This window comes from Sorex fumeus, unplaced genomic scaffold, assembly GCF_029834395.1.
Source record: "Sorex fumeus unplaced genomic scaffold, SorFum_2.1 ptg000073l, whole genome shotgun sequence".
Taxonomy (NCBI): Eukaryota; Metazoa; Chordata; class Mammalia; order Eulipotyphla; family Soricidae; genus Sorex; species Sorex fumeus.
Window position 1 is genome coordinate 17762254 of NW_026606130.1, and position 13512 is coordinate 17775765.

Consider the following 13512-nt stretch of genomic DNA (forward strand, 5'->3'; position numbering starts at 1 on the left):
CAGAGAAGGAAAGAAATAAAGGGGGAAAGAACAGAACAAGAATTAATGGATAAACTGACATCAGGGCCTCAGTTATACTGGTGATATGGGTGAGTGATGGACCATATATCAAAAACACAGACTCAACAAGACTGAAAACATGAGAACTAAAACCATTGAAACTCTTGTGAAGTTGACAAGAGATGAGGGGATGGGGCATAGGGTTGTGAGGGAATATGGGAACACTGGTGGAAGGAAGTTGGCAATCGTGGTGGGTTTTGTGTTGAAATAGTATATGCCTAAAACTAAACTATCAAAAACTTTGTAAATTGCAGTTATTTAATAAAAATATTTCAAAACCCTCTCTTGACATCAACGATCACTTCTTTGTAGAATGGTGAGATCCTGGTAGTGAATCCGCAATACAGCTCACGGAGGATCCTGATGTATTGGGCTTGAATGCCCTCATTGGCTAGGGTTTCAATGACCGCTTCTGTCTCAACAGAATCAAAGGTCTTCTTTAAATCAATGAACGTTAAACAGAGCGGCATCTTGAACTCCCGAGAAACCTCAATGAGCTCGGTTATCATGCTGAATCCTTTGCGGAACCCGGCTTGCTCGCATGGTTGTTCTTCATCTAGTGTTCTGCCAATCCTATTTAGGATGACTCGAGTGAACAACTTGTAGATGACAGACAATAGGCAGATCAGGCGATAGTTGCCAATGTCATGGATGTCTCCCTTCTTGAACAGTAGTACAGTCCTGCTGGTTTTCCATTGGGACGGAACCTTGCATTCAGACAGGTAGCGAGTGAAGAGCCGAGCCAGTGTATTGATGAGTACTGACGGCAGGTTCTTCAAGTGTTCAGGTCTGACCTTGTCTGGGCCGGGTGCTGTTTGTTTCTTTACCGACAAAATGGCGTGTCGGATTTCGGAAGGGAGAACATTGGGAACGACATATCCATCCTGTGGAATTTGGTATGTCGCCAAGTGGACATGGCTATCGAAGAGATTTGAGTAGAAGTCATGGATAATCTTCTCCATTGCCGTTCTGGAGGATGTGATGGACCCATCAGGACGTCAGAGGGCAGTCATCTTGGTCTTATAGTTGGCGAAGGACAGGCGGGTGTTACGAATATTTTTCCCGGCTTCTGCCGCATCTACCAGTACTTCTGCTCTTCTCTCTTTGAGGTCTTCCTTGATCGCATCTCTGCACTGCTTTGCGAGCTCGGATGTTAGCTTGCGTTTGCCTGAGGCATGCGCCAAACCACGCTGGTGAATTAGCTCAAGAGTTTTCGAAGATAGGCGATTTTTGTGGCTATCTCTCTCTTGGCGTTCCTCGCACATTCATGGAGGTGCTGAACCAGTCGATCATATTCCTCGTCAATGTTGTCAACAATGGCATCTTCCCATGTTGCCGCAGTAGTACCAAAGAGTTCCCAGTTGGTGGCCATTCTGGGAGTTCTCTTTTTGAACTTTGCAGCCCTTTCTCCCTGTTCTGTGAAGTAGAATTTTGCACGAAGGAGACGGTGGTCCGATCCCGTTCGAAATTTTGGGACAACAGCGACATCAGTCAGGCAAAACCGTCAATTGAATATGATGTGGTCTATTTCGTTGTGGAATCGTCCACCGGGAGACTCCCATGTCCAACGTTTAGATTCTGCCTTCTGGAGCTGTGAGTTACCATGGATGGTCTTGGTCGACACGATGAACTCAGACAGTCTCTCACCCTGTTCGTTCCATTCTAGGCCATGGGTCCCGATGTGAAGTTCTTCAGCTGATCTTCTCGGTCCTATCTTGGCATTAAAATCACCCAAAATGATCTTGTAGAAGGTGCGGTTTCTTTATAGAACTTCTCCAGCTCCTTGTAGAACTTCTCGATTTCTCTTTCACTATAATTGGATGTTGGTGCTTAGACAACGAAGATAGAAACTGCAGGCAGTGAGCCACATCTATTCAAATGTAAACGTCCGATTCGGGTTGTTAGGCATTCGAATGAATCAATGCTCTTGGCCAAGTTTGTGTTGACAAGGACACCTCTTTTACCGCATGTTCCGAGGAACAATTCTTCTCCAGTGTCGAAAACGGCATGGTGAGATTCGTGCCTTCTTGTCTCGGTCAGACCAATGATGTCGTACTTGATCATTCGCGCTTGTACCATCAGGTCCTCGATGGATGCATCTGATGCTAGCATACGTGCATTGAAAGTACAGAAGATCATTTTTGTCTTCCTTCGTTGTGGCAGCCTAGGTCGGCCTTGAGATTTTGTCGGCCTCTACTTTCTCATCCTTCTCAGTGCTGCCATGTTGGTGAAGCCTTCAGGGTCAGGTGAATGAGACCAGTTGTAGTTACTGTTTTTGGCATATCGAATACACAGTGGATAGCTTGCCAGGCTCTTCCGTGCGGGCGGAATACTCTCGGTAGCTTGCCAGTCTTTCCGAGAGGGATAGAGGCTTTTGGGGCGACCTCTAATCACCCTTGTAGGTGTTACCATATTTGAACCCTATCAAATATGGTACGACAGTTCCGGAAGATGGGTATTTAGTGTCTTATGATGAGTCACGCGGCCGCAAAGTGGCCGCCGCGCGGGTTCCGGTAAGCGTCCTGGAGTGTGGCGACGGCTGGGTAGTGGAAGTAGTGTCGAGAGTGGAAGTCTGCCAGTGGGGTATTTATCTGGGTAGGGGGGGTCTCCTGTGCACAATTCGATCCCTGGGTGGTTGATGGAAGCAGACAGGGCAGGGTAGGGTGGGGCTCCTGATTAGAGTCCCTTTGTCACCTGTGGTGGTGGGAGCAAGCAGAGAAGCTCTGTCCCTGGGTCCGCCGAGCCTGGAGTCCAAGGTCTCAGAGAGTTCCGCTTATCTTGTTCTGTGGGTCTTCAGTCGTGCGTGGGTCTCGGCCGGAGCTGCCATGCAGGTCCGGAAAGCGGCAGGGTGATACCATTTCACTGAAACTCTTCAGTGCCACCCTCGAGAACATCATGCGACGACTGGAATGGGAAGGAATGGGAGTGAAGATAGATGGTCGGCAACTACACCACCTCCGCTTTGCTGATGACATTGTTTTAATAACACCAAACATCAGCCAAGCGGCACAAATGCTGGCCGACTTTGACCATGAGTGTGGAAAGGTAGGACTACCGCTGAATCTTACGAAGACAATGTTTATGAGAAACAGCCTTGTTCCTGACGCCCCATTCGCTCTCAATGGAACGACCATCTCCGAATGCAACAGCTATGTGTACCTAGGTCGAGAGGTCAACATGACAAATGACCTGGCACCCGAACTTCGCAGGAGGAAGAGAGCAGCTTGGAACGCCTTCAAGAACGTCGAAGAAATAGCTAAGAGGACGAAGAACCTCCGGCTCCGGGCACATCTCTTTGATTCCACTGTTCTTCCTGCATTAACATATGCCTCAGAGACCTGGGCCCTACGCAAACAAGATGAGAACGCCATTCAGGTCTCCCAAAGAAGAATAGAAAGAGCTATGCTTGGAATATCACGTTTCACTCAAATGAGAGAAAGAATTTGGAGTTCTGACATCTGTCGATGATCAAGAATCAGGGACGCTGTCTCATTTGCCAAGGTGTCGAAAATCAGATGGGCTGGTCACGGAATGAGATTTAAAGAGGACCGCTGGACTAGAGCTGTTACCGACTGGATTCCACGGGATGTCAAAAGACCGCGTGGCCGCCCACCTTCCAGATGGTCAGACTTCTTCGTCAAGATCATGAACGATCAGTTTGAGGCCCTTCATGTTCCCGGAGCGAACAGATGCCATTGGGCTACACTAGCACGTGACAGGGACAAATTGAGACGTTACTGGCGCCCGCTCGAGCAAATCGACGACTAACGGGAAGTTAAATTAAGTGATTAAGAGATTTAAAAACCAATGCAGAGACAAAATAAATCAATTAAAAAATGAAACACAAAATAAATTTTCTCAAAATATTACAAATAGAGACAGCATATGATATGGTAGTCCAAATCCTTACTATATATCTCAGAACTCAAAAATTGTAACTAAAAAAGATATATGGACACTTATGTTGATTTATGTGTTATTTTCAATAGCTAAGATCTGGAAAGGCAACTACCCATATACAATGGGAAACTTACTCAGCTATAACAAATGATATAATATTATCTTTGCTAAGTCACAGATGGGACTGCAGAGTATCATTTAAAAAAATAAGTCATACAGAGAAAGATAAATATGGGTTGACCCCATTCATATATGGTATGTTAAAAATCACATATGCATGTAAAATAAAAAAGAGAATAGGCAGTGTCCAATTAAAACAAATCCTTAGATTTATGAAATAACGCAGGTTATAAAAGAGGACTGAAAGGGTGAACGAGCTATGGTGGATGGATGTAGTATGTACTGTGTATTGTGTAGTATGTACTATGGACTGTGGTGAATAGCTGTAGGTATATTAGGTGTACACATGACGTTGCAATATAACACACATATATGGGAAATTGTCCCCCTAATAGGAAGAAAAAACAATGCTGGGATATTATCCTGTGTAAAACAGTATAGGTCTTAGAATACAAAGTATTTGCAAATGTGCAACCAGGAAAGAATATAATAGGAAACAATTAGAAGTCATGACAAATATATGCAGATGCAAGTTTGTACCCAGAAAAGCACAAAACTGGTTAGGTGTTGTGACCTAAATTTCCAGGATCTCACAGAGTCAATGATGAGTGACCTCCTCCCATCTCCATGTTTTCCCTGAGCCTGGCTGCCATGCCCACGAACTGCCTCTGGCACCATATAAGCTCATTAACGGCCATGATCCAGAGATTCACAGACAAATCTAGGAAGAGAGTCACAAGCTGCAGAGATGCTTCCTGACCCCAAATTCTCCGTTCAGTTAAAAATTTAACTCCAAAAAAATTTTAACTCCAGATGTATCACCCTATTTAAAATTTTAGAATTCCTGGAGCTCATGGCCGCATTTGACATCTACTCGACACCACTGATGTACCAACAGTAGTATACAACACTTGATGGAGTATAAAGTATAAGGCAATTGATCTCATTTTTACCAAAATATATTAGCACACAAAAGCTCAACCTTTGTGTGGCAACATGTTAGTAATCTCTTATACAAGGACTTAATGGCTCCAGGGTGACATACAACAATCTTTACACACTTTCCTCTAAGGATAGTTTTTTGGAACATTTTAAACAGCTTATTCATAATAAGTAATACAAAATAAATTATTTAGGACCTGCTTTGGGGGCAGGCTTGTATGTTGGTAGGAAAATTTGAAATAATGGTGGTGGGAAGGTGTAGTGGTGGTGAAATAGTGTTGGAATATTGAATGTAATAAATTATTGTGAACAACTTTAAAAAATAAAATTGAATTTTAAAATGGCTGGGGAATTTTAAATGTAGTGGAAAGCATGGGTAAAAACTGCAATAGGAAACTGCCACAACTTTATACTTTAAGAGTGCCCGCTGATTTACTTTGTGAAATACACCAGTCTCTGTTCTTCATATACCTACTCTATGTTGATGTACTTACTAAGTAAAGTAAAGTAAAGGCCCTCCCGTTGATCATCGATTTGCTCGAGCGGGCCCAGTAACGTCTCCATTGGAGACTTTGTTGTTACTGTGTCTGGCATATCGAATACATCACGGGGAGCTTGCCAGGCTCTGCCGTGTGGGCGAGATACTCTCGGTAGCTTGCCAGGCTCTCTGAGAGGGGCGGAGGAATCTAACTCGAGTCAGCCATGTTGGCTGCATGCAAGGCAAACGCCCTACAGCTGTGCTATCACTAACTGTACTTAATGTCTCTCTCAACTTAAACAAAAGTTCATGTGTTGGTATCCTAGGTTGGAGAGCAATAATATATTGAATAAATGGTCTGTGCATGAGACTACTGATGGCTGTCCAGGTGAACCTAAAGCCTGGACAGTCTGTGGATTTGTCTCACTATTGTTTGTCTAATTCTCTGTGACTGATTCCTACTAGATAGAAGTTGAGGTTCCAATCTGATTGGTATTAGACACCTCTAAACCTATAAATTTTACACTCATATCATTGCTGCACACAGTACAATAGCTAAGATATGGAATCAACCTAGTGTCCAACATCAGATGAATGGATTAGGAAGATGTGGTATATGCACAGTGGAATACTATGTAGCTGCAATGAATGATAAAATCATGCAATTTGCTGCACCATGGTTGGAGCTGGAAGATAGATGTGTGAGGTAAGTCAGAAGAAGAAATACAAGCACAGGATCTCACTTATATGTGGAATATACAATACTGGATAAGGAAATGTATTGAAGTAAAGGGAAGATGCCCAGATCACCCTTGACCCCAGTGTTTAGAGAAGAGACAGAGAAGGAAAGAAATCAAGAGGGGAAGGTAACAAGAAGTAATAGGTTAATGACCATCAGGGCTTCAGTTATACTAGTGATATAAGTGAAGAGTATAATCATCATATATCCAAAATACAGGTTCAACAAACTCAAAACATGAGATCTAAGTGCAGCACCTGAAACTTTGTAATGTTGTTTGTCAAGTTGATAGGTGGGGGTGAACTAGGGATTGGAATGGGGAGGATTCTGGAAACACGAGTGAAGGGAAGTTGACACTGGTGAAGGGATTGGTGTTGAATTGTTGTATTCCTAAAATGCAATTATCAATAATTTTGTAAATATGGCTCCTTGACAAAAATTTTTCTAAAAATTCAGTGTCAGAATAAAAGATGCCAAGAATTTTTCATGCAAATGAAATCATTAGAAAAATGAAAAGAAAATTTACTGACATTTATTTACTAAAGCAGCAGAACCTGAGAACTGGTATATAGAATTTAGCTTACCAAAGCTGGGAACAGGGCCTGGATAAGATGGGGGACTGGAATAATTGTGGAAGAATGTAGACATTTTGGTGAAGAGTGTGGCGCTGGATGTTGTATGCCTAAAATGCTACCACCCTATCATTAACAGTATTGTAAATTACAGGGCCTAGCATAAATAAATAAATAAATAAATGAACCAACACAGTGATACAAAAAATTTTTTTTAAATTTACCAAGTAGATAAAATATTTTAATTAAACATCTTATAAAAGATTGATGTCAGAAATATATAAAGTATTTATGTAACTATAGCATTAAAACAGTTCATTTAAAAATGTACATATTGGAACAGTCATTTTTTAGGAAGATGATTAGACACCGAACAGATTCATAAAAATGATACTTAACATTATTCATCATTAATGAAACTTAAAGGTGTAAGAATACATCACTTCACACATTAGAATGACTTACCCAAAATATTAGAAATAGCAAATGTTCTCAAAGATGTGCAGAAAGGGAAACCCTTCTGCACTTTTAGTCAAAATGTAAGTTTGGGCAGCCATTATTGAAAAAAGTATGAAGGTTCTTCAAAAAATTAAAAATGACATTACTGTATGATCCTATATGATCATATTCAATATACTATTATTCAAAATAACCAATATATAGAAACAATCTGTGTTTATCATACATGACAGTATAATACATATATAGAGAGAATATTTTATATACATACTAATAGATTTTCATTCAAATATAATGTATATTGAAATCCAGCAAATTGCAACCACATGGAAGGAACTGGAAGGCTCTACACCAAGTGAAATAATACAGAAAAACAAACAGTGCATGATTTCACTTACACATGATATCTAAATTAAACCAAAAATTTTACATACAGGATAAATTGGTGGTCACCACACATAAAGATGGAGAGAGTAAAAGGGTGAAGAAATTCAAATACATAAACTTCTGGTTATAAAACAATTAAATTTTGTGGGTATAAAGTATATTATGATGACTTTAATTAGTAATAATACTGTGTTGCTTATTTGAAAGTTGCTTATTTGAGTGTAGATATATAAAAAGGCGCACCTCTATATCTCCTGGACCTCTACTTGCTCCCCTACTTTCCAAGGTGAGATAAATCTCCCAGCTTTTGTATCTGGGGGCTTTTTGGAACTGGAGGCAAGTTCCCTCCCTTCTGACTTTCCTGGAAGCATCTATGCTTAGAGGTATCAGTGGGCCCAACTCATCATCTAAACTTCTGCTTGCTCCCCCATCTTTCAGGTGAGAATACTTCCCAGCTAACATCTCTGGGGCATTTTTTTTTGGAACAGAAAGTGGATTCCCTTGCCTTTCAGCTATGTTCTGTTAGCATAACTGACCTCCACCATTTTTTTTGGGTCCTGCTCCACATGTACTGAACTTTCTCATCAAATCTCACACTTATCACAGTTATACTTCTTGTCTCTGGGTGAAGACAGTCAGAGGAGGAAAAAAGTATCTCCCTGCATAGTCCCTCAGAAACTCAGAGACACCCAGATTTAGCTACAGAGATTTCTGCTGCACTAGCTAGCTCAGTGCAGCAGAAATACACCAAAGACAATGGGGAAGATGCATCAAGTAGAAACTAATCAAGTTCAATGAGTGAAAATAATAATATGAAAGACTCAAACAATAGCAGTCAGCAATGAATTCTCAGAGACTGATTTTAGTGATCCCATGGAAAGAACGTTTAATGCACTCAAAGAAGGAATGACATAGTCAACAAAGTACAAGAAAGTGTGAAAGCTTAAATGAGAAAACTATAATAAATATTACAGAAGCAAAGATTATGACAGGTAATATAAAGAAAAAAATCAGTAGAGGGTCTGAGCAGCAGAATAATAGCAGTTATGAAAAATATTGAGGAGCTCCAAGATGAGATGGAAACCTCTAGAAAACAACAGAAGAGAGAAAAAAGCTTGACAACAAATAAACAGCATACCAAAGAATAAGTTAAAAAAACAATAGAAGAATCGCTGGAGTTACTGAATAACAGGAAGATGAAATCAATGTAAAATCAATAGTCAAAGAAATCATAAGTAAGAATTTCCCAGTGTTGAGGAATACATGCATTTAAATCTAAGAGATCCAAAGGGTCCCAGCTAAAGTAGACTCTAATAGAAAAGCTTCAAGAAAAGTTGTACTCAGAATGACAAAAGACAGAGACAGAATACTGATTTTTGTTTGTTTTGCTTTTAGACTAGTGCTCAGGGCTTACTCCTGACTCTGTACTCAGGGATCACTCCTGGTGGTGCTTGGGAAATGATATGGGATACCAGGGATCAAACCTGGATCAGGAGAGTGCAAAGCAAGTGCCCTACCTGCTGTACTATCTCTCTAGCCCTCAGAGATATAATATTAAAAGCAGAAAGATCAAAGAAAGAATTTACATGCAAAGTAAATGCCATAATATTTACAATACATATAGCAAATGAGATTGTGATACAGAAGAAAATGAAGGGATATATTGCAAAAACTCAGTTAAATGAAAACATTACCAAAAATATTATATTCAGTTATATTATCATTCAGATTTAAGGGAACAATATAGAGCTTCAGGTACTGGAAATTATTTTGGGAATTCATAACTTTGAAACAAATTTTGCTAAAAGAATCAGGCACCTTTTAAAAAGTCAAGTCAAGGAGGCTGGAGAGATAGTACACAAGTAAATTGCTTGTCTTGCATGCTTCTGCCTTGCATGTGTTTGCCTTGCATACGTTTGCCTTGCAAGCATCTATCTGGGTCCAATACCTCATACCTCATATAGTCCCACAAGCCTGCCTATCCCTTAGAGCAGAGCCAGAAGTTAAGTTCTGAGCACATCCAGCTGTGGCTACAAAATGAAACAAACAAAAAAGACAAAATAAACCTTTTAGAATTTGTTATTGATTACATTATTCACTTATGGTGCTTATGATTGATCCCTACTAGATAAAGAAAGGATTCTTCTAGCTGGCCAATAAATTTTTATATGTTTTTAATAATGAATTACCAGTTCTTTTATATCAAATGTTCTATGTCTGAACAGGTGTTTTGATTTAACACCAATGGAGTTTTATATTATAATCTTTTACTTGTTAATGCAGATACTTAAGCAGTATAATAACGAATAGTTTCTAACATAAAATCAATATTCCCATTTGAGGTTAAAACACTTGCATATCTTATAGAACTATTCAGATTTTACCTTTAAATTTTATCAATTATTCCCCCAAATAGATTGGAGGAAGGGGCATGGCTTGCAGGGTAGAGTGGCATGAGGCAACAAGAAACAGAGAAGAGGTCCCTTTACAGTCACAGGTGCACAGAAAAGTGCCTAGGTGAGAGGGGACATCTCTTACAATTTTAGAAGTGTGATAACCAGTAATGGAACTCAAATTGTGACCTGAGGATCTGTGCCAGCAGGTGGCCACTCTCCTTTCAGGTAGACCCGTGGTATGGGGGCAAGGCTTCTTGGGTGGTGACCACCAGTTATTCTCCCATAACATATCGCACTGAACCCACATCTTGACTTCATATGCCAAACTCTCTCAAGGGCAGTCTGGCTACCCCAACATTAGGCCAATAGTCTATTCAACATACCCCCGAAAACAAAAAAAAATGGTGAACACAAGAATGAATACAAACTGAAACTAAAAGTAATGGTAAATTCAGGCCAAAGAACACGTCTCCTGAATCAGAGCTAAAGGTCCCACACAAGTCACATAGGAACACCAAAGATGAATGTAATATCCTTGAAGGAGAAGGAGGAGACCACCATCTACCAAACTCCCCCAGAGTCCTCCCTGGAAGTGAGAGGAGGACACAGATAGTGTACTGGAAAGATCCCCCTCCAGATTACCATGGGATCATGGTAGAAACGGTGCAGATCCACACCAAGAGGAGCAGATGAAGAAAAGAGCCCTGAAGTCTCCACAAGGAATACTCATATACATAATCTCTCTGATAAAGAATTCAGAAACAGAATGCTGAGGATGTTTAATGAGCTCAAAGAAACAGTGAAACAAATATCCAATAAAATACAAGAGGATATGAAAGAAACAGTGGAACAGACAGCCAATAAAATACAGGTGGAAATAAAAGCGGAAATAGGAAAACTGCAAACAGAAGTTTCATTAATAAGAAATCAGTAAATGAAGTGAAAAACTCAATGGGTGATTTCAAAAGTAAAGTAACAACAGCTGAAGAAACAATCAGTGAGTTCAAAGATGAGCTGCAGAAAACCTCTAGGCAATAAAAGAAGATGGAAAAAAACTCAAAATAGCTCAAGAACAGGCAAGAGAACTAGGGGATGAATTCAAGGGGAACAACATAAGAATCATGTGGATCTGAGAAAATGTTCCACATCATTAATCATCAGGGAGATGCAGATCAAAACCACAATGAGATATCACTTCACACCACAGAGACTGGCCCATATCCACAAGAACAAAAGCAACTGGTGCTGGCGCGGAAGTGGTGAGAAAGGGACACTCCTTCACTGTTGGTGGGAATGCCGACTGCTTCAGCCCTTTGGAAAACAGTATGGACGGTTCTCAAAAAATTAGAAATTGAGCTCCCATTTGATCCAGCAATACCACTCTTGGGAATATATCCCAGAGAGGCAAAAAAGTATAGTCGAAGTGACATCTGCAATTGTCTGTTTATTGCAGCACTCTTTACAATAGCCAGAATCTGGAAAAAACCTGAGTGCCCGAGAACAGATGACTGGTTAAAGAAACTTTGGTACATTTACACAATGGAGTACTATGTAGCTGTTAGAAAAGACAAAGTCACGAAATTTACATACAAGTGGTACTACATGAAAAGTATTATGTTAAGCGAAATGATTCAGAAAAGGATAGACATAGAAAGATTGCATTCATCTGGGGAACATAGAGTAACAAAATAGGAAACTAATACCCAAGAATGGCCGAGATTAGTACCAGGAATTTTACTCCGTGACTTGGAGGCCAACCACACATACTAGGGGAAAAGGGAGCTCAGATAAAGAGGGGAACACCAAATAAAGGTGTTGGGAGGATCCTCCCAGGATGGGAGAAGCATGCTGAAAGTAGACTATAAACCAAACATGATTGCCACTCAATTTTTTTTGCAAACCACAACACCCAAAAGGAGAGAGAGAGAACAGAGGGGAATACCCTGCCACAGAGACAGGGTGGGATGGGGGGGATGGGGGGTGGGAGAGATACCGGGATCCGTGGTGGTGGGAAATGGGCATTGGTGGAGGGATGGGTGTTTGATCATTGTATAATTGAAACCCAAGTACAAAAATGTGTAAGTCTGCAACTGTACCTCATGATGTCTCACTATTAAAAAATTTTTAATAAAAAGAAAAAAATAAAAAATAAAAAATCATGTGGATCTCAGAGAGACAGGGAGGCAATCTTAAGGAGGTAGTAACAGTTAAACACATCATCGCTGGAAAGTTTTCAGAGCTGGAGAATGCAGGTGTCCAGATCCAGGAAGTCAAAAGGATACCAGTTAAAAGAGACCCAATTAAAGCCCTCCTCCTGCTCCTGCTCCTCCTCCTCCTCTCCCCTAATAAAAAATAAAAAGACATATCCTAATCGGAACTATACCATAGATAGAGACACAACACCGAAAGCGGCAAGATCAAAGAAGGAAATTACATACAAATAAGCATCCCTTAGGTTTTTATTAAACCCTCCAAGCACAAAGACAGGTGATGGGATATACTGAAAAAACTCAATGAAGTGAACACTTCACAAAGAATAATTTACCCAGCTAGACTCTCATACAGATTTGAAGGAATAATACATAACTTCATGGATAAACAACATCTCAGGAATACTGTAAACTCAAAACCATCTTTAAAAGAAGGATGAAAGGAGCTACTATAAGACAAGAAAAATCTCACAATAACAACAAATTTCTAAAGAAAGAAAAAAACCCATGACAATAATCTCTCTAGACAATAATGGTCTAAACACACAAATAAAGAGACAGAATGGCAAAATAGATTTGAAAAACTGAATCCAACATTCTGTTGCCTACAAGAAACACATATGAACAGTCAGAACAAACACAGATTCAAAGTCAAAGGCAGGAAAATAATTCTTCAAGCAAACAACTCATTCAAGTAGGCTAGTGTGGTGATACTAGTATCTGACAACATAGATATCAGGCTGAAAAAAGTTTAGAAATGATAGTGAAGGTGATTTTTGATAATCAAGGGATATGTACATCAGGAAGAAATTACACTCCTAAACATATAACTACCTACTGAGGGGCCAGAAAAATGCATAAAATAACTGCTAATAGATTTCTAGGAGGACATTGATAGCAACACAATAGAAAGTGGAAACTTCAACAATACCTTTTAACCTCTTAATAGATCAAAGACAATAAAACTCAAGAAGGAAATACTGGCTTTGAAGGAAGAATTGGAGGAGAGAGGCAAGTATATCTATACAGGACTTTTCATACCCAAAAAGCACATGGAACATTCTCCAAGATAGACCACATACTGTGCCACAAAACATACCTCAATAAACTCAAGAAGATAGAAATTGTATCAACTATATTTTCAGACCATAAATTACTGAAAACAGAAGTTAATCGCACGAAGAAAAGAAGAGTAAAATCAAACACCTGGAAGCTGAAAATAACAGAGGAAATCAAAGAAGAAATTAAA